Genomic DNA, 22,410 nt, shown 5'->3' on the forward strand with positions numbered 1-22,410 from the left:
TGCATTTGGAGCAGTACAGGTGCATTCGATGACAACACTTAGCTCTTTCCATCTCCTGAGCACTTTCCAGACATTAACTAATAATGCATTGTGGGCTGCCTCTGGAGAAGAGCAAAGCATCGCGGAGCCACGAACCCCATTATCCACTTTTTGAGGCGGTTAAACACTTTCCCCTTTCCCTCTGCGGAAGGAGAAGGGCCAGTATAGAGAGGGCCCGCAGAACTCCCTCGGGGCAGGCCTAGGAGCGTCCCCAGAGGGACGCGGAATTCCTCTTCCCACCTTTCTTTCTCTTTTTCAGGTTTCTCCTCCTTCCCAAGTGTCACCTGTTCGTGTCTCTTTTTCCTTTTCTTTTCCCCTTTAATATTTCCTGCTCTCCCAGGCTTTCTTCTCTCTCATCTCCCTTATCTCCTCTTCCCACTCCCCCCCTTTCTTCTGGTCTCCCCTGGGGGTGAGGTGGGGATCCTAAGATGCGGTGTCCGTGTGTAGGTAACATTAGTTGTAGCGTGTGTGTGTTTGTGTGAGTGTGCGTGCGTGCGTGCGTGTGTTTGGGAGGCGGTGCGGTGCGGGCCGGGCGCGGGACTGTCTCTTTAAATCACCCTCCTCCCGGGCCACCTCCCTCCTCTTCTCTCCTCCTCCCGCCGCGGTGCAGCCGCCGGTGCTGGGCGAGGTCGGAGAAAGTCCATGTGAGGAGGGAGCCAGCGGAAATCACTTCCTGCTGCCGCCGCCGCCGCCGCCGCAGCGGCCGGGACCGACTCGCCGGGGAGTGAAGGGGAGACGGAGGAAGGAAAGGACCAGGCGAGGGGTGGGGGGACGCGGCTGCCACTGCAGGCCACGGTGAAGCCCCTGGCCCCGGAGTCCCCGAGCTGGCGTCCGGGGTGCGTAAAGCTGCCTGCAGGTAAGACCCGGGGCCACCAACTTCTGTGCGTTCGCGTCAGTGCGGCCAGCTGTGGGGGAAGGGCGAAGGGGGGAGCAGATCAACTTGTTTACATCTGGAGGGTGCCCCCACCTCCTTGCCTGTTCCAGCTGTGCCCCGCGAAGGGACGAGGATGGGGGGGAAGTATGGGTCCTGACACTTCCTTTACATTCCTTCCCAACCTCAGCTGTCCCACCTTCCCCATCCCCCGCTCCCCTAGGCTTAGACCCCCCCTAGAACCACTGTGTGGACTGGGGAGTGAGTGCCCGCAGGCCCTTTCCAGCTGTGTTCCCGCAGTGGGAGAACGAGGTGTCTGTCCTCTTCACCAGCTGTGCGGTGGTAAAGGTGTGTGTGTGAGAGGAGGGGGGAGGCTGAATGCCCTCCAGATGCGCCCTGGGAAGGGAGTTCTTTTTCTCTCCCAGCTGTGCATGACACCCCCTCCTACATACATACACACACACAAGCTCACGCATTCCTCACTCCACTTGTGCTCCCTTTAACTGTTCCCTCAGAAAGTGGAGGGTTTCTAGTTTTTTAGCCCCCTTTACTCTAAGGTTTTCTTCTTTCCAGTTTAGCCTCTAGCCTTTTGCTTGCTGTGCTTAGGGGATGATTGTATGCCCTGGCCACTCGCACCACAAATCCCTCCTTATCTAGCTCCATTCCCAATTTTATTCTCAAATTGTTGAAAACTACACTGTTTGTGCACAACTTATCTAGAGTAGGGGAAGGAGGGGAGGAGTGATTCAGGTTTAGTTCCTCTCTGCACTATTGCAGGGGATTAAACAGCCTGCTGGGTTTGCTGTTGGCTCCTGGTTCCTTGGAATCTGCCCCCCCCCCTTTTTTTTAAAAATTTCTGACTACTCAGACATTGAATATTTCAGTCAAGTCTGATTAGATCTCACAGCTTTTCTAGTTCCTTTATCACTGAATTGGACTGGAGGAGGGGTGATTTAATTAGTTGGGGAAACTGTTGCTACTAGCTGGTTATCCCACCACCACCTCCACCTTCAGACTATATATACTTTACCTATTCTCTATGTATTTTGATCCTTGCTGAATTTCTTGAGAAAGTTTAAATAACATCTGTAGTTTCTGAATTTTGCTAAGGATGGAAGGAGGAAATGCCCTTGAGGACAATGTTGTCTGACTAGCTAAAAATTTATTGGCTTGGTTTTCATTAAAATGTTGCACAGGGATGGGGCAGAAGAGTGGAAGGGAAAGGAGAGGAGGGTGTCCCTTTCTTGTTAAATGCTTCCTGGACTTGTTTAAAGTCCGACCATCTCTTTTGTTTATGGAAGGGGAGGGAGGAGGAGAGGGAGCATGACTTGTCTGGGGGTGTGCTTCTTAAAAAGTCATCAATTCCCGCAGTGAGGGCCGGACTTAAGCCAGATGCATTCCGGCAGCAGTGAAGACCAAATCCTGTCAGATGCAGGCTATTGCCTTCTCTGCTGCAGGATCTGGGACTGTCTATATTGATTCTGTGTTCTCTGCCCTAGGGTTTTCTTTCACTAGTTGGACTGTGGGGAACAGGCATCTACAAATAAACCCTTTGGAATCTGCCTAGGAAGCCCTGGTGCTTGTGGGATGTTAAGTTGACTAGGCCCAGGACGGCTGGCATATTTTCCAGCAGAGGAGGCATTAGAACCAAAAAGAGCTTGCAGGGATTGGGGATCTGAGCCTAGAGATCTAGAAAGAATCCCTCCATTCTGACCATTGTGAACCCATAATCTTTTTCTAAAGATGAGGAGAGTCCTAAAAGTTGTAACCCTGAGTGTTGTGCACTTTCCCTGAGGAATGTGCAGAGATGATGAAAGAATGAAAACCTCCATTCTGGGGCCTGTACATAAGGTCCAGAGCAGCCTCCCTCTTGCCAGAGCTGTACCTCTTTCTGTGTCCTTAGGAAGCCACACTGAGCCCAGCTAATAACTGCATATTCCTGCAGCTGAGCTCTCTGCTGTGCATTGGCTTAGATGGGCAGTTAGCTTAGATGGTGGGCCAATAAAAAAGACCAAGGTCGTGTTCGATTTTTTTTTTGGGGGGGGGGGAGGGGAAGGGAGTTGGTGTTTATTCTCACTCTTCCCATTGGTCACAGACTAAGTTAGGGATCTACTCCTTAATTGTAGAGCAGTAGTTTAAACAATCTGTGAAAATGACAGGTGGTCTCTCTTTTTAAAATTTTTTATTTTTTTAAAATCTCAAAACCAACTTTCTTCTTGATCTGTGTGGTGGATTTTCTGTTACTGACTTCTAACCAATATGTACCGAGTTTGTATTAAAAATGTAAAACTTAAAAAATTAAATACAGATGATCAATGTGTATGTTACAAGAGAATGGAGAAGGAGGGATAGTAATAATAACTGAATGCATTCCTAGATATTTGTGTTTAATTATCTGCTATTTTAGATAATCCCCTAAACTGAGCTGACATAAATATTTTACAGGGTGGTCTTCTATGTTGCTGGATCTGGGCTAAGATGAAGTCATGCTGATGGCCAATGATAAAATAAAGCTGAGACATACATAGTACTTAATACTTTTTTTAGATGATGTACATAGAATGCTTTGCAAACCTTAAAGCTATACATGTAAACATCAGCTTTTATCATTCTCTACAGAAGCAGCTTTTCCATAGTGAGTAGAGAGCTGATTTTGGAGACCCTATGCAAGTTATTTAACTGCTGTTTTAGTCAACTCTTTTAAGACTGAGTTACAGAGAATGTGCCAACCTACAATGGTTGAGCAAGGTCTTTCCCCAGAAGTTCCCAGCACTAATTAAATCAGGTCCAGTCCCTATCCTATTATTTGTATCATTTCATTTAATCCTCACTATAACTCTGATTTAAGTCTTACAGGTACTTGTATAGATGAGGAAACTGTCAAGGAATCCAACAGAAATGAAAACACAGGGGATCGGGAAGATCTGAGGGTGGGGGTGGGACATGGGAAGAATTAATTAACTGGTCAGTGACTTGTTCCTCAAAAGAATAATCAACCTCTTGGTTCATCCTACAATGATTGACTGGAAAGGCATGAGGTCTAATCAGGCTGGACCAAAATATTAAAATCTATCCGAGGATTTAAAAGGAGGGGATGGGGGAAGTCTCAAGAGGTTAACTGACCTCTTAGCCACATACATCAGGGCCACACATTAGGAAGTTCATTAGTATATGCCAAGGGTAGAATTTAAACTCTGGTCTTGTGACTTGAGTGAGACTGTGTTGTGGAGCACAGTTGTCAAATATGCAGCCCAAAACACTCCTGAGTGCTGCCTGAACCAGATTAAAATGTTATTAGGAAATATTTAACAAAATAAAAATACAATAAAGCATAGATTATAACATTTTAAAACCAAGTCTATATGCAGCCCACAGGTATCCTTGTTATAGATGTCCTGAGGTTCTATTTGTGTCTGACACCACTGGTCTTAGAGAACAAAATATGAGGATGGTATACTTTTCTATGGGAATGGCAGCATTCCCCTAGGCTACCAAAGTCCTTGGTGTTAGGGTTATTAAGGTTTCATGTGAGAAGGAATCTTTTTGTTACCTATTCATTCTTTCAATCTCCGGTTCATTTCTGTGATAAGGTGGCGAGAGCATTGGATATGAAACTGACTTCTAATCCTTGTTCTAGTTTTTTCCCCACAGTGTGACTTTGGACAAGTCATTTTTACTTCTGAGCTTTGGTTTCTTCATAGATAAAATGAGGAGAGTTGGTCTAATGAATTCAAAGTTCTCTTAAATCAATCTATGATTCTATTATCTTTTAAAGTCCAATCTCTAAATTTAATATACCTGATTCCTTTCTAGTCCTTTGCTCCCATGTAAAATTGACAGAAAAAGGGAGTAAAACGGTCATTTTAGATTCACACAATAGTTTGGCACTGGTAGAGGGGAGAGAGAGAGAGAGAGAGAAAGAGAAGAAAAGAGAGGGAGGGAGGATGGTATTATGTATTGCCAGTGGAAAAAAGGGATGGCTTTTGTGGTGTGATTTGCTTAAAGCCAACCAGCAAGAAAACATTAGAGGAAGTGGAGCCTTGTTGTGGTGTTAAATGCTATACAATGTTGCCGAGGGGTTTTAAATACACAGTAACAATGGAACTTTGTTACCCTTATAACAAAGTGTGTTCATAGACCCGCTTTTATCTGAAGTCTAAACACCAAAGGCATTTATTTTGGGAGCCTGGAGGACTCCAGTGATATGGATGCCTTCTGATAGGCTCAAGGTCATTGACTTCTTGAAGGATGCTGAGTAAAGAACCCACCCAGGTGCCTTGTTTCCTTCCCAGGGCCAGCTTGTTTCCTTGTCTCCTTCCCTGTTACCACTAGAAGCATTTTCCAAATCCAGTCACCCTGTTGACTTATATATACCACTGCATAGTATCCAAACCTACTTAAGATAAAACACAGCTGGTATCAGATTTAGGTGGAGCTGACCTTAAACCATTCCTAGCCTAAACTAATTTGAATTCAATAAGCACTTACTAAGTGCCTGCTATTGTAGACTTTATAAGGTGTCGGACTGGGAAAATGTAGATAAGATTTGGCCCTTGCTCTCATGAGCAAGAATCTCTTAGGGGGAATGTATAACCACTGGGTAGAGAACCCTCCCTCCACTGTAATACATAATTATCTTGTAAAGTCCCATCAGCCTGGTACTCCATGTCATCACCAACAATCCATCTGACTGCAGAGTGGAACTATGAACTTTTAAAACCTCCATTTGAGGGATCTTAGCTCAAAACAACTAAATTTTCACCAGAGTGCTTTACTTTGGGACTTCTGACTTCGTTTTTGACCATGACCCCAGTGAGGTACCTTCCCTTCAGCCTCCTTTGCCTTTTGTGTTGTTTTCCATTTAATTGTAAGCTCCTTAAAATCAGAGACTGGTTTTTCTCTTTTCTAAATTATATTCCTAGCATTGAGCATAGTGCCTGGCACTTAGTAGGTACTTAATAAATGTTTATTGATTGACAAGAATATGCCTGGAAAGTGTAGGAGAGACAAGTAAAGTGCCAATAGAGGGTGCAGAGCATAATTGCTGACTTGAAGGACTAGGGTCCTTGTGTCTAGGGACGAGGGTCTTGGAGAAGGTAGTATTTGAGTTGGGTTCAACAGGTGGAATTAAGGGGGCATTTCAGGCATTAGGATAGTGGGTGGGGAGAGAAAACTTGGTGTTACCACACATAAGTATTGTGCCTCTTTACCCCCAATAAAATATTGCCCGCCCCCCAAAAGGGGCAGAATGGTAAGAAATAATCAAAGGTTATTCTCTACTGAGGTTCTTACCTAAAAAAAGTCTTGTAATTCAGCTTTCTGCTCTTCAACTTCTCTGTTCCCTCCAAACTTAAGCCTTGCTTGCTTTCCAATATACTTATCCCCAAACAGTCCCAGTTTCTAAGATAAGAATTAGTGGTGACTGATTTTGGTGGTCAGTGAAGTCAAAGGCACGGATTTGAACAAGTCAGCTGCTTTATTTCCTGGTCACAGGAAAACCTCTGGCTTGTTAACTTGGATTTTGGTTACACAGGGAACTGGGCAAAAAGGAGAAAAGCTTATCCCGTGATAGGTGTATTGCTTCAACTGTTATCTTCTTAACTTTTATGTAAGTTATTTATTATTGCCCATATCACTTTACCATTTCTTTCCCTGGAGCCACTTAAATATTGGTGACTGTCTACTTTCTCAGCACTCATATCCCTCAGTTGCTGGGTCCTCTTGATTCCCTATCTGCAACCTCTTGCATCTGTATCCTACTATAGGGAGGATTGCATCAATTCTCACTGCCACCATTCTAGTATGGTCCCTCACTGCCATCCATCTATACAGTTCTCCTTTACTTCCTCCTGTTCAGATACCACCAGACAAAGACAGGTCCTTCTGCTCCCATTATGTCTCCTGGGGAGCTTGCCTCAAATAACCAGGTACATGACCCTGGGGCAAGTCACTCATCCATCTCAGTCTTGTACTCAATTACTTCTTTTTAACTCTAAATCTATGATAGATGCTGTGATCTTTCACATGTTGCCAGAATAATCTCTTACACCTACACCTGGTTTTCTATTTTGATTCTTGAAAAATCTTCTGTGCCTGTTTCCCATCAAATAGGGCATAGCAAATAAGGCCCTCCTGGTATCACCTGTGGGAAGCGTTCGTTGCCTTATCAACTTTTATCTTCTACTCTCCTACTTCCCTTCTTCTCCTCTACCAGTTACCTAAACTGGTCTACACTCATTCTTCAGCTTCTTTGCTTACGATATTATCCCCAGGGTCTGGAACAACCCCCCATACTTTTATTTTTTTGAAATCCCACCCAAATATCACCTCTTCCTCAAAGCCTTTAGTCTTCTAATCAAAATGAACTTCCCTTTCAAACCTCCCAAACACTTAATTTTGTAACCCCTTAATGTATTTATCATGTCAATACTGTGTTTTAGCTATCTGTGGAAATCTCTATCTCTTTTATATTATAAATTCTATGTGGGGTGGGGATGGATCTTATCTATATTATGCAGCTCCAGCCCTTTGCTCCTTCCTTAATAAAAGGCTTTTGTTCAGCATCTCCGCCCCCACTCCCAATTTTTTTTTTTGGGTGGTAAAAATCTCCCCTGTTGAATATAACCTCCTTGAGGGCAAGGACTGTTTCTTTTGTGTGTTTGTATTCCTAGGCTTGCCCTTAATGCTTGCATATTTAGTTGGCCCTAAGTAAATGTTTGAATTGAATTGAAAATCCTTGTGACCCGGAGGAATCCTGTATAATAAAACTTTTAAAGCCTAACTGAAGGACTATAAAGAATTTAATAAAGGAATAATTCTTTACTTTTGTTCATTTTTTCCCCATTAGTCCCTTTGTGGGAGGCTCTCAGAATAGTAAGATCCCTGGCTAGGGAGTCTAGAAGATCTGAGTTCAAATTCAAACTTGACCATTAGCTGGGACCTTTATCTTTAGGTTTCACTTTCCTCATCTATATAAATTAAAGGTGGGATTAGATAATTTTTAAGGTCCCTTTTCTAAAAGTAGGCAATAGCTGTGCTTTCCTATGGTCCTTGTAAACTGTCATTTCCTATAGCTAAGGAGCCTGAATTATAAAAAGGGGGAGAGGCTACATAATAATAGTTAGCATTTATATAGCTCCTTAAGGTTTTCAAAGTGCTTTACAAATAATCTCCATTTTTACTCTATTTTGTAGATGAGGAAACTGAGGAAGGCAGTGGATAAAGGAGACTTGTCCAGGTAGCCTGGATATGACATCTGATCTGCCTGACTCTAGCTAAGGGACAGTTAACTTCAGTTAAGCTCCTTTTCTACCATCCATACCCACCCCAAACATCCCAAGTCATCTAAACAAAACTTTTGCTTTATTGAACATACAAAAACTTGGATGATTGAATGAAGAGGGTCATGAAGGTGAATATGTCCCTCCTTTCTTTATTGAGAGTTAAGCCCATTTGGCTGTGGACAGTTTAGGTCTCTTGGCTCTGTTTCAGACCCACCCCCTTCATTCCAATACATTTTTTCCCCTAAGGCAATGGGGGTGGGGTGGGATGCTATGGCCATGAACTTCCAATATCTTCTGATGGCTCCTTGATAGGATCCAAGTTTTTTTCCCTAGCACTCTAATAATAGCTGAAATTTTTATAGCACCTCAAGTCTTACAAAGTGCTTTACATACCAGGCCTTATTTGATCCTCATAACCCTGTGAGGTAATAAGCATTACTCTTTTTTTTTTTTTTTTTTTACAGATAAGGAAACTGAGACTCAAGAGATTTAGTGAATTCACTTGAGAGTCACATAGAGAATTATTATTTCAACAGATTCAAAGCCTGGTCTGGATTGTACTCATAATAGCTAGCATTTTATATAATGCCATATTTATAAAGTACAAAGTACTCTTTACAAATACTACCTCATTTTATCTTCTTCTACCTTATCTTATCCACCTACCTTCAAAGGTAGATGCTACTATTATCCCCATTGCAAATAAGGAAATGAGAGAGACTGGTTAAGTGACTTGCCCAGGTGTCTTAGGCAGGATTTGAACTCCAATCTTCCTGATTCTTGTCCTTACCTAGATGCTTCTGGACTAATGCTCTCCTTTGTATTACATTCTATTCCCGTTCAAAGCATTATAAAAATCTATTGCTATTCTACCTGGCTATATAAGCTGTGTGCTCAGGGTATGACCAGTGTCATTCTGAACCCTTCACTCCCCTCCCTACCCCAACATCTAATCTGATGCCAAGTCCTGTGGGTGTTACCTTTTACAAGAAGCCTTTCCCAGTTGCCCCATCATGGTGCTGCCCCTCCTTCTGATGAGTCTCTTCAATTTAGACTGTGCATTTTATTTGTGCATAGTTGCTGGTACGTTGCTTCCCCCTTCAGACTGAGCTCCTTGAGAGCAAGGATAGTTTTTTGCCTTTCTTTGTTTCTCCTGTGCTTAACACAACATCTGGCAAACAAATAGGTGCTTAATAAATGTTTGTTGACTGATGGTACTTGATGGAATTGTAAAGCTGGTTCAGATTTCATCTGGTGTTTATAATCTGGGTGATTTTGGGCAAGCCACTACCAGTTTCTTCCCTCAGTTTCCTAACCTCTAAAATGAAAAGTTGAAAGCTCTAGGCTGGAGTAGAGGTGTTAAATTTAAATAGAAATGCTCATTATATATGTTGTATATTTATTTTGTTAAATAATTCTCAATTACATTTCATTTTGGCTTGGGCCACACTTGGGAGTTTTGTGGACTAGAGAATCTCTAAGATCCCCCCTTTTCTAAGTCCTGTAACTGTTTCCTATACTTCATGGGCAGCCAGGTGGCATAGGTTTGGAGTCAGGAAGACATCTTTCTGAGTTCAAATGTGGCCTCATGCATTTACTAGCTGTGTGACCCTGGGCAAGTCACCTAACCCTGTTTTCCTCAGTTTCCTCATCTGAAAAATGAACTGGAGAAGGAAATGGTTAACTACTCTAGTATCTTTGCCAAGAAAACCCCAGTTGGGGTCACCAAGAATTGGACACAATTGAAATGACTGAACAACAACATTCTTTTTTGTACAACTTGTTATAGCCAAATGGACTATCTGTATACGCCACATCCTCTTGCTTCCATGCCTTTGATCATTCTTTCCATTCTCCGTTCCTTGAATATCCTTTTCCCCTGTCTTCTTTCCCATCCTTGAAAGTCTAACTCAAAAGCATCGTCTGTGAAGACTTCCCAATACTAGGCGATTGGTAATAATAACCTTTCTTTTTTCATACCTTACGGCCCTTTCTTGCCTTTGTGATGCATTTACGATGCTTTATATTGTCTTATTATTAATCTATACGTATGCCTAAGCTCTCTGTAGGCAAAGCACAATTGGTGTTTAATAAATGTTTATTCTTAGAGTGCAAGTTCATTGTAATGGTTTTTTTTAAAGCCCACTGTCATTTATGTTCCTAGAGGTGGATTTTGTTTAAACTAGACAGAATGAATATGTGTATAAATTTAAAAAATAGTTGTTCATTTCTTACTGTGCACAAAGCACTGTGCTTATAAGCACTCAGGATACAAATAGAAAAGCAGGACTGTTCCTGCTCTCAAGGAGCTCACATTCTAATAGGCAAAGATAATGCAAACAGTTGATTTTAGCTATAAGATAGGAAGACCCTATGGTCCTGAAGGTGCAGTGACAAAGTAGATGGTGCTGCATTTTCTTTAATGGATCAGATGATCAAATGAGATAACATGTATCTACTTTGCAAACCAGCTTTATACAGATGGTAGTTATAATGACCAATGACTAAAAACTATCTTCATTTCTGGTGTTGCTAACATTTTTCAGTATTGAGGGCATTGTTCCTGGGTGATGGGCCTGGGGCTTGGGGGGGGGGTGGGAAGGAAGGAAGAACTGTTGTGATTTACAGTGCATTAAGTTCTGGGACCCTTGGACTTACTTGCCCATCAGCAGTTGGTAATATAAGTCCCACCCCTAATCTCCCCAGTCCGTACAACCCCCAACCCCCAACCCACCCCCACCCCCCCACCCCGCAAAAAAACCCAATCCAGCAAACTTTGCTTTGCATGTTCTAGCTTATTTTTCTTAAGTGAATATCTGTAATCTACCTCCTCAGGAGATTTGGGGCTACTGAAAGATATTTTAATATAGCATGGTATGATGCTGTGATACATTCCTTCAGTGTAAGTGGCACCTCCCCTCTTTGTGCTCTGTATCCTAGATTCATACATGAGCAGTGTGTTCCCTTCACAGTCTTTTGGGAGCCCACCCTGACTTGAAACTAGAACAAAAAAGCACGTGTTCATCAAATCATTAAGCCAGATTTCAAATCTTTGTTCTTCTGGGTGTCTCTGATGACTTTGGTAAATAATGGATTCCACTGGTTTATATAAAATTGCCTTGTTTGGAAGGTTTCTTTGCCCCAGTTTATTGATGGGAAAAATCATGTAAGGCAAACAGCTTGGCTTCTAGTCCTGGCTTTGCCACTAACCAATTTTGTAAACTTGAGTGGGACGACTTCCCCTTTTCACTCTGTAAAAGGAGGAGATTGGACTAAAATAGCTCTAAGGTCTCCCAGCTAAAAATCTATTTCTACATTAATATATTGTGTCTAAACATCTTTTGCCCTTATAATAAACTAAATTATACTTTTTTGTATGTATTTTATCCTTGTTCCTTGAGGACAAATGAGAATTGTCACTATCATACTTTACCCAATACTTTGAATGGTGCAGTAAACATAGTGGGCATATAATAATTGATGAATTGAAATTAATAGATGAGGAAAAGTACAAAAGACCCATTGGTATGCCTTCCCTTTCTTCATCTCACAGTATTAAATTTTATCTGTAGCACCCAAACTCATCCTCGGTGATTCTTTTGAGAAACATTTGGTGCCTACCACGTGCAATGAATTTGCTTTGCTAGGTGAGCTGTTGTGTTTGTTGTTCTCCAAGAAGATCATGACATCAAGATGATCACATGACTTGCAGTTGACTTTGATTTGCGTGAGGGAGGGCTATGCAAGGTCTCCAACCTCACTTTCTTCTGAGCCATCTGGAGCAGCCTGATATTCATCAGGACTGCTGGAGATGGCCCAGGATGCAATGGGTTTACTGGCTACATTTCTTTCTCAAAGATCAAGCCTCAAACCCAGTTCACTCTGCAGCTCATAGACTGGACAACAAGTCCCCACCCAATTAGCACAGAGTGGATTTAAATACTAAAAAGTAATGGTTTCTCTTTTACCTAGGAACCTTGAAGGTCTTTTCCTCCCAGTTTGATTTTTTTGTTGTTGTTGTTTAAAGGGGGTCATCCCTTGAGCAACTACTTACATAAGCCTATTCATTGAATGAGTGTATTTCCACTCAGAGTGAGAATGCTATAGGACCTTAGCCTGAAGGGCCAGGGATGAGCTAGGTGAGCAGATTACTCATGATAACCCTTTCACCAAATCATTATATGAGGTCTTAATTTATTCCTTATGCTTCTTGCATTTGACACTGTGGACTAAGCACTTCTAATATCCTCTCTTCCCCTGTCTTGCTGTACTACTAATACTGCCTTTCGATTTTCTTTCCGCTTAGCTTTTTGTTCCTTCTCCCTTCTGCCAGCTCCTCATCTTTCACCTTAAACCTGAATTTTCTTCAAGATTCTGTCCTGTATTCTCTTCACATTTTTTTTGTCCTTTATCTACTCCTATGACTTGTTCACTTGTGCAGATGACTCCCCACATCTTTTTATACCTACAACCTCTCCCTAGAGCTCCAGTCCTATATTTCCATTTGACTTTGGATAATATATCCCTGTGGATGTACCCATTACAGTTGAGGTTCTCATTAACATTAACTGATTTTGTCTTCTGTTCCTAGCATCAGTATTTCTGTTGATGGCATAACCATGATGCCAGGCTTGTAGTATTGCATTATTTTCCTTTTTTCTCACTCCATACATCTAAATCAGTTAACAAGTCCTATTATTTCTACTTCTCTTAGCCATTCTGTCTGCTTCTATGACTGCTATGGCTCAATCATCTCTTTCCCTGGAGAGTGTTCTAAAAACTTTCTAACTCATCGTTTTCCTTTCTGTAACTTTTATGTTACTGCCCAGCACTGTACCCCTGTGATATCATTTTACTTCATCAAAAACTTCACCACGTTCTCTATAATCTGTCTGCAACTTAACTAGTCTTATCTCATACTCTTCCCTTTCATAGTTACTCAACCCTTGGTCTTCCCACATTGGAAGGATAGTCTGCTTCTCTATCTCCTTCCTCTGATTGGTTGGTTTCTCCCAGAAACTCCATTTTAAGGAAAGAGTCGAAGCCAGCCACGTCTTAATCCCTCTCCGGATTTTCTGTCCCATGGATACTTCCTCTATGACCTATTTCTACTTTTTAACTTTCTTTTCTACTTTGTAATCCCCTATTAGAAAGTAAGTCCTTGCCTTCAAGGCACATAGCAAACATTTAATAAACACTTATTGATTTGACTTATTGATATTGGTCTGAGCTACTTAACATCTCCCAGTCTCGCTGTATTTGCTGAAGCTATCTCCCATTCTTTGAACAATGATCTGTCATCCCCATTCCCCTCACCTCCTTTCCCAAAGACTTCATCTTTTGCTAACATACCTACTTTCCTCCAGGGTCCAACTCCAATTCTGCTTCCTCCTTGAAACCTTGTCTGACATCCTTTTACAATCTGTGTGTCCCGTTTTCCCCAGCTGACAGTCATCTAGGCCCTACTCAAATTCAACAGTTTGCCTGTGTTGCTACTATGTACTCATCTCATGCTTCCTTGTATCTTAATTTAGTTAATTGTCCTTCCCCTTCTCTTTCCCCTTTTAGATTATAAATTGCTTCAGACCAGGGTGTATATGCCATCTGGCTTTGTGTCCCCACTGCCAACAGTAGTGCCTTGAACATAGTAGGGGCCTAGTAAATACTTATTAAATTGAATTATGTGATATTTCATTTTGTTTTCTAGTTAATGTTCTGATCACTCAACTTTTTGAGAACAGTGTGAATATATAGTCTCTTCCTTTTGTTACTTATAGTGATCAGAACTTGCACACTTTTGAACACTGTGTAGACTCTTCAGTTGATGCTTAATTAGTTGATGGCATAGAGTTAGTTACTCTGAGACTAGATTTCTGTCCCTGAACTGATGTCTCTGTATGTGTGTCTCCCTCTTTTCCTCTTTTTCCCTTTCCTCCCTCTCTCCCTTGAATCTAGCTACTAGGTACCATGTAGAGTGTACAATATCCTTTGTTCATCTGTCTGATTTTCCTTGCTGAAGGAACCTGAGGAAAATGTTCACTTGTCCTTCCACTATGGATCCTAAGCCATTAGATTCATTGTACCTAGATAACAAGCTCTGTCTCCCCCTGTTACCCCTTCTGCCAAAACAAAAATGAAACTCCTTCCATCACCTACCCTACACAAGTAAAAGCCCTAAAAATCTTTGGAAAAATATATATTTAAAAACCTGATTTTATTAATCAGTTATTTTTACATTAATCTTAATTTCTGAATATATTTGTATTCCTTCACATCCCCAGACAGTTCTCTTCTAACAAAAATTAAAAAGAAAGAGGGGGAAGTAGTTGTGATAGGAGCAATCCCCCATGCAAGTTAGGCTTTTTTTTTTTCTTGAAACCTTCCTAAAGACTTGGTTGATTTAGGGGAATAAAAGCTTAGACTCTTGATATCTCTTCATTTTTTGAGTACCAAGCATCCAGAGAGATCTAGAGACCATGTGATTCTCAGCTAAGGAGATCATTACGGATTACTAAATCAAGGGAGCTAAGCTCAGCTGAATCAACTAGAGGTATTTTGCCAATGCCTACTCTTCATGATGAATATCATTCTCCTGCTATGGCTAAGGAAATCTTTTTTTTTTTGTTAACTCTTGAATGACCTGTGAGGTTCGTTGTCTTCCATTATGAAACATAAATGATCAGGGGACTGATTTGTCAGACTCAGCCCAGTTCATCAAGATCAAGGAACACAACCATATAGCTGACTTATTCCACACACATAATGTTCTCCTTTCCCCACCCCACCCCTTCCTGCCCTGATTGAAATTGAACATGGATGGGTAAGAGATACAGGCCCTCTCCATGGCTGCCCCAGGAAGGAAGCAATTATCTGAGAAGGGGCTTCCTACTCCTCACAAACTACAGTGTTTTGGGTCTTTCTGATGCCTATGGGAGAATGGTACTTTTGTCTAACTCTTATCTGGGGGACAAGCTCGGAAAAACTATGTTCTTGTAGTGTAGTGTCCTGCTTTATGACTGAGAAGAAGCCTTCAGCTCAAGAGGTCAACTTATCTCTTTCCCTTGCTTCTAGCATTTCCAAATAGTTAATATTGATTAAGTTCTTCAAGAAATTGAGAGAGATTTTAAATTTGTCAAGTAGTGAATGTGTGCCCCATCCTAGAATAGACACTCCTGGGAAACCAGGGAAAGATACACCACCTTTTGAGGAGATCAGACATGAAAACATCCATATCTGTTCCTGGAACTATTAGAAAAGAATACATTACAGTATTAAAAGTGATTTATAGTTTATAGGCTCTTGGTCCTATTGTGTTCCTCCTTCACTGCTGAAGAAGACCATGCCATCAGAGAAGTGATGACATGACTTGCACTTGACTTTGTTTTGAGTGAGGGAGGGCTGTACAGGTCACCAGCCTCACTTCTCCAGAGCCATCTAGATCCAATGACCTGATATTCCTCAGGATGACTGGAGATGATCCAGGATGCACTGGGAGACCTTGGGCCTTTTAGGCCAAGGTCTTTGCAGGTACTTACTTAGGGTGAGGTAACCGCCCATTCATTGAATAGGACTGTTTCAGCAGTAGCCAGGGCATGGCCCCTTTAATGAGGTCCTGAAAAAGAAAGACTTCAGGCTGGGAGGGAAACAGCAACAGTTACTATTCTTAATCACTCTAAAGCTGGGAGGGCCCAGAAGAGGCTTTAGGCAGGAGCCCATTGGCATCCCAGCTTCAGAGTGCAGTAGGTTTAAGGTTTTGAGAAAGGAAAAGGCAGGACAGGGAAGGAAAGGAAACTGGCCAGTAAAACCCAAGTCAACTGGGAATCTTTTGGCCATCCAAATTTACCTTCCTTTGGAGAGGAGAAGGAAGGGGAAGGGGAGGCAGACAGGAGAGGAGGAGCTGAATTACCCAGCTAGCTGGGTCACCATTCAGCCAGCTGCATCTACTCACAGGATATTGTGTTTGTCCTTCGTTGCCAAAGAAGACCATGCCATCAGAGATATGAGTTCAAATCTGTCCTCAGACACCACTTAATGGCCTGTGATCCTAGGCAAGTCACTTAATTCTTGGTCCTATAGTAATTTAGAAAAGGGAGAGCAACCCATGTGGATTGGAACAAGTGGAGGATAAAAAGCCTTCTTCTTTGGGTAACATGATCTAGCCCACAAAAGGTGAACTTTAAGGTTTTCTACTGGATTGTATTATGTTCTGGAAAAAACAAGTCATATTCTCTCCTTCCATTCACCCAAACAGTAGGTATGGGAGAGTCCTGGAGACTTAGTCATACAATGTTAAAAAGATCTAGGGCAGTATTTCCCAAACTTTGAGGGTCTGTGATGATTCTGGGAACTTCATGATACTTTAAGCCTTTTCCCATCTATTGTTCTCTCTCCATCCACCTAATACCTCCCTCCCCCACTCCCTTAGGTGCTCAAATGTATTTGTCAGTCATGTTTCCTCTTCTACCATGGTCAGCACCACCTTCCTTTCCTGTTTGGGTTAGAAATTGGGCGGGGTTGGTAGAGAGAACCCAAGACACCACCACCCCAGGAAGGGAACCGGTGACTTGGAAAAGGCCACCCTACTTTACAAAAATTTGTGGGGTTTTTTTCCCCACATTTGATGCCTTTGGTCCTACTACATTCACACCTTTTGGGGGGAGGGGGACAATTGGAGGGAAGGGCAAAGGGCAAAGAAACTGGAGTGCAATTGGACAATTTGCCCTCTCAGTCAGGATGCTAATGGAGTGTGAATGATAACTCCGAGGATGAGGAGTTGAAGGTGTTGCATATCTGCCATGATAGCTCATACCCCCTCATACATCAAGATGGGAAAATAAAAGGTGAAGTACTAAGTTCATTATCTCTAAAGATGTTTGCAGTAACGCAATAACTTTCTGAGACTGGAGAGTATAATCTGAAGTACAACTCTTGTTCCTGAAAAAAGAATTCATATAGCCTCCAATTCCTATCCTGAAATTATGTAGCAAATCTCTGCCCCATCCCCATTTATTAATGTTTTATACAGTTATATGTTATATCACTTTTTCTCCCAGGTATGGGTGGGAGTTACCTATTTAGGTTAGTTAATCAACTCTACCCTTGCCCATTGGCAGCTAGGTGGCACAATGAATAAGGGGCTGAACCTGCAGTCAGAAAGACCTGAGTCCAAATTCAGCTTCAGGCATTCAGTAGCTTTGTGACCCTGAGCATGTCACTTAATCTTCATTTGCCTCACTTTCCTCACCTGTAAAATGAGGATAACATCTGCCTCTCAGGGGTTTGTAAGGATAAAATGGGATATTTGTAAAGTGCTTTCTTTGCAAACCTTAAAAACTTCTAGTCTTCGTTATTATCATTATGCTAGTCTTTATGATGAAGAATTGATATGATGTTTTGGGCTCTTTGTTAGATATCTTTGACCCTGGAGTATTTTTATTTGATATGTTTGTGGATCCCCCCCCCCCCCCCCCGCCCCCTACACCCTTCAGTCATTTTATTTCTTCACCAGCATGCTGAATGGGTAGGGGGTAGAATGAACCCAAAAGTCAAATTTGCTGTTTTTTCACCATTCTCTGTGAAGGAGGTTAGCAAAATCCTCTTTGGAATCATGACACCTGGGATTCTAGTTCTGCCTCTTCCTACGTAGCCAGTGCTAAGGTTTTATGATCAGTCATTTATATCTTACTGTAAATTTAAGTCCCTTTTATGTTCCCAGGTGCATGTGCCTAGTACCCAACGTAGGTTGACTCTACATACTATGTCACTCCATAAAGATTTCTTGATGAAATAGTTGGGAAATATGAGAATTTTTTTTTTTTGGAAAGATAGAATTTTCAGTTTATCGATTTCTCTTATTAAGATATTCCTTGTCTTCTATATCCGTAGACGATCCACAGTTGTGTGTGGCAACGGTGCTGATTGCTACCCTGTTTAAGGCAAGATAGAAGAGTCATAATAGAAGGTCTTGGTGCCTGCAGGTCCCAAGCAGGGTTAAGTGCTAAAAAGCAAATGGACTGTCATGAACTCAACCAATGAGCACCCTTGGCATGCCTTCCCTCCCTGGTTATTCATCTCCTGGGAATTGTACTGAAAGAGGTCTACTTGGGCTTGTTGATTGAGACTCTTGGAACAGTACCTATTGGACTATGTATGGTTTCTCTGACATGGTATATTCAGTTGTGAGTCATGTTTGAATCAGGTGCTTTGGGAATAGTTTGTTGTGATTTCTGAGCTCTTCCTTGATGTCATGATATGCTGAATGTGATGACCTTCTTATATAGGTTGATGACACATCTGATCAGCTATGAGAGGGAAATATCCTCTGAGTTGTAGCTCTACCACAAGGAAGGGCTGCACAGAACCGTCTGATCTTTATGAGGCTCCCTTGTGATCATCAGCACACATTTACAAGATAAGGACAGAACACGGACTGTAGTTGGTCCATATGTAGATCATATCTAAGACTTTAGCCTTAGTAACACTATTTTCTTACCATTCACATATCCAGGCATGGCTTCTTAGCAGTAATCTGATAGATTACTGAAGGCAGCAGCTGAGCCTGGAGTCTGGAAGACCTGAATTCAAATACTGCCTTATCCATTTAGTAGCTGTGATAACTGTCTGTGCAAATCATTTAACCTTTGTGTGACTCAGTCTCTTTAACTGGAAAATGGAGATAATAATAGTACTACTTCCCAGGATTTTTGTGAGAATCAAAGGAGGTAATATTTGTAAAGCACTTAGCACCAGTGCCTGCCACATAATAGCTTTCTGTGTGGCAGGCATTGTGCTACTTAACTTGCCTACTGTGTGCCACTTACTATAAATGCTTATTTCCTTCCTTTAGGTTTGAAGTGAGTTTTCTAACTCTGTTGCTCCTCAAGATGATTGGTTTGTACTAATGAATCAGCCCCCACCTCAATGATCCATTTCCTTTTCTGAGTTTGCCTGCTACGTTGAGTTGCCTCCTTCTTTTTAGGGTTAGCAGCGAACCATTAACCAGGTTTGACTGAAGGATCAAAACTCTACTTGGAATCTGGCTCTCAGGATGGCTAGGGAAAAAAAATATAGGTTAACCATGCACTGGAGGGTGAGATTTGCAGGCATCTTTACTTGACCTTATTCACAAATTGACAGGAATTGTGACAACCTTTGTGTCTTTTTTAGCGAATCAAGTGTTGTACCAGGCTTGCCTCTAGATGAGATCATTTGCAAAATATGTTTCCCAGCTTGCTTCGGGCATAATTCATCGTGTCAACGGCAATTGCTCATTTGTTAGGAACTGAGATTCATTAGCAAGTTCCTTTTTTTCCTTCTCTTTTTTTAAAGTTCAGTTAAAAAAAAAGAAGAAAAGAAAAGAAAGGAAAAAAAAATCAACCAACCCCAACAAATGTTATTTAAACAAGCCTGTGAAGGGTGGAGGTACTATGTAGACGTCATTACCCAGGCTGTATTTCTCCACAGATACTGTTTGAAAGTAGACAACTCTTGTTGTTCAGGGACGTGAACTTTAGGAGAAAAGTAATTTGGTCCCCTGTGGGGAGAAAGGGGAGGGGGTGACAAGTGGTTTGAATTGCATTGGCTTTTGTTGGAGGAATCCTGAAATGGGGACGGCCTCCTGGATTTCCATAGATGAAAACAAGCCTGTGGAAACTGCTTCTGAAAAAGGGATGGATTCTGGGTTGATTAGTGGAGCCAATATCATGGAAATCAGACTGAGCTGAAAGTGTTTAAAACTGAAGATGTGTTCACAAATAGGTGAAATCTGTATATTTCTTGTGTATAAATATATTCAGTTTGAGTTAACACTCAAATGGAAACCTTAGCCAATGCAATTCCTCTCCCTGTCTTCCACATTAATTTTCCCATATCTCTTCCTGATTGCATGTATCACTACCACAAAAAGTGGGTTTTCTAGGTCTGAGATCACTGTTATTCCCACCAAGTGGCCAAATAATGAGCCAGTTTTCGGATTCAGTGAATGGACACATATTTCTTTTAAGAACTTGTTTCAAAGTCCCAAGAGAGTACTAGGCTGGCGTTTTTTGTCATTTTCAAATAAGTGGGATCTGGATGAAGAACTCAGGCCTGTGTTGTGTCTCTTTAAATGAATCATTCCCTCTTTTCCTCTCCCCAAGGCCCCCCCAGGAAATACTTAAAAATCTGTAGCCAGGCTCTGGAAAAGGGGAGCAGAATGCATTAAAATGGACAGAGTGCTACTATTGGTTAGTGGCAACCTGCCCAAATACTGCCAGTGTGCTTGGGAAGCAAATGCCAGGGGGGAAGGAGGGTGGGTGGATGGGCAGGCAGAGGAACTGCATAAAAGTGACTATATATGGTCACTAGGGTGAGGAAAGAGCGCCTGCCTCCTGGTGACATCTCTCCAGCAATCCAGGCCCTAGTGTCCAGATCAGTTTATTGTTTGGCAAAGTTGGGGAGGGTTAGGGCTGGGGGAATCTTAGCTTTGCTTTGAAGCCAGCAATTTGTATTAATCAGGGCTCTTTGAGGAGTATATTGATTTAGGAAGGGGGCACCAGATGTTTGTCTCCTTGGAAATCTGGAGCCTGCATAATTTTTAGCAGCAAGCTAGAGGAGAAAAAAAGAGTCCATGTGCAAAGAATTGCAAGTGAGAAGCAATCGAAGGCTGGCTGGCCTACCTTTTCCAAGCTAGGAGAATTGGAAAAAGTTTACCAGAGAGAAACTAGTGAAATCTCTCCATTAACCTATTTTTGCCACTTTTTTTTTTTGTCTGGGAAAGGTTGCCACCTTTGGGTAGGAGGATTACTTGTCTTTAAAATCTAGGCCACTCAATAAATGTTTGTATTGCTTTCACACAACACCATAGTTCGTAAGAAGATTGAAGTGGTTGGTTAGTAGGTGTTTGGCATCAAACCCAAGATATAATGAGGTGTAGATAGCATGGTAAATGGAACAAGTCTTCCCAGGGTGGCTGGAGTCTGCTACTTATGTAGTAGTACTTATGTAGTCACTACTTATATAGTGACTTAACGCTAGTCACTTCATTTGGGAGCCTCAGCTTCCTCATCTTTAAAATGAATATAATAACTGTCCTGCTCCCTGCATTTGCGAGCTGCTTAGTCAGTTGTAAAGTGCTATATCCTTAGATCAGAAGATCCCACATGTGAAAGATTATTTTTGTTAAGGGGAGAGATGCATATTTTAATGGCAGAAGAGAGAAGGTTTAGATCAGGAAGTACTTATTACCTGTGGAGGGAAAGACTGGGGATTGAGGTAAGAGGCTGAGGAAAAGGGGGAAAGATCAAGCTGACTTCCTAACACTTCCAGGGTACTAGCACTGACTTGTTCTCCCAAGATCCTCCTTCACTTTCTGTAGTTTTACTGTTGTTCCAGTGGGTAGAAGGCACAGTGGGAAACTTGATTGGGACTTCAGGCAAGAACTTGGCTTCTTAAATATAAGGAGGGGTATGATGGTTTGTCTAGATCCCTTGGGAAAGCTCTGAAAGGTATTGTGCTCACTTCCGTGGTCTTTGCTTTGGAACATGCTGGATGCAATATTTGCATAAGAGCAGAAGACTTAATCTCTCTCCTAACTAGTGGCTAAATGTGTACGTGGTAGGTTCTGGGAGATCATTTCCTGGTGTTTCCCAAGGAGAGCCTTAGGGGAGCTAGGCTGTACATTGGATAGATTACAGAATTTATCTGTAAGACCTGAGTTGGAATCCTGACTCAGGTGTATACCTATTAGCTATATGAACCTGGGCAAGTCAAATCTCTTTATTCCTGTTTCCTCATCTGTAAGATGTGAATTATCATCTGCCTACCTCATAGGATTATTGTGAAGATCGAATGAGTATGCCTTGTCCTGTGCTATTGGTGTTGTTAAGAAGTGGTTGGTAGTCACAGTTCCTGTCTTCTGCTTTCAGTCCAGTTTGGGTAAACAAGTAAGTTAGAAAAGGTAAGAGACTAACACAAGACAATATAGAAAGATTAAATACTGAAGCTCCAAGGTAGGACATGCAGTCAGTAATCATTTTTGTGCCATGCAGGGTGCTAAGCACTGAGCAAACAAAGAAAGGCAAAAAGAATCCCTGCCCATACAAATAACTAATTAGGTATATACAGAAGACAAACACAACACACATAGCTAGGACTGGTAGGTGGTATGGTTTAGAGAGTGGTGGACTTGGGGTCAGGATTGAGTTCAAATCCTACCCTCAGATACTTACTAACTAGTTG

General features: G+C 41.9%; 1 protein-coding gene across 6 annotated transcripts in view; it reads left to right on the plus strand.

Moving 5' to 3' along the window:
* The first annotated feature begins 640 nt into the window (after window positions 1-640).
* Window positions 641-22,410, plus strand: part of NACC2 (NACC family member 2) — a 128,493-nt gene continuing 106,723 nt past the window's right edge. For 2 of the 6 annotated variants that reach the window (XM_072632977.1, XM_072632978.1), the window contains exon 1: window positions 641-895. The gene's annotated coding sequence lies outside the window, so the exon portion shown is untranslated. The remainder of the gene's footprint in view (window positions 896-22,410) is intronic. The other 4 variants (XM_072632976.1, XM_072632984.1, XM_072632982.1 and 1 more) reach the window with 4 other exon arrangements.

This window comes from Notamacropus eugenii, chromosome 1 (assembly GCF_028372415.1).
Source record: "Notamacropus eugenii isolate mMacEug1 chromosome 1, mMacEug1.pri_v2, whole genome shotgun sequence".
In the NCBI taxonomy this organism is placed as follows: Eukaryota; Metazoa; Chordata; class Mammalia; order Diprotodontia; family Macropodidae; genus Notamacropus; species Notamacropus eugenii.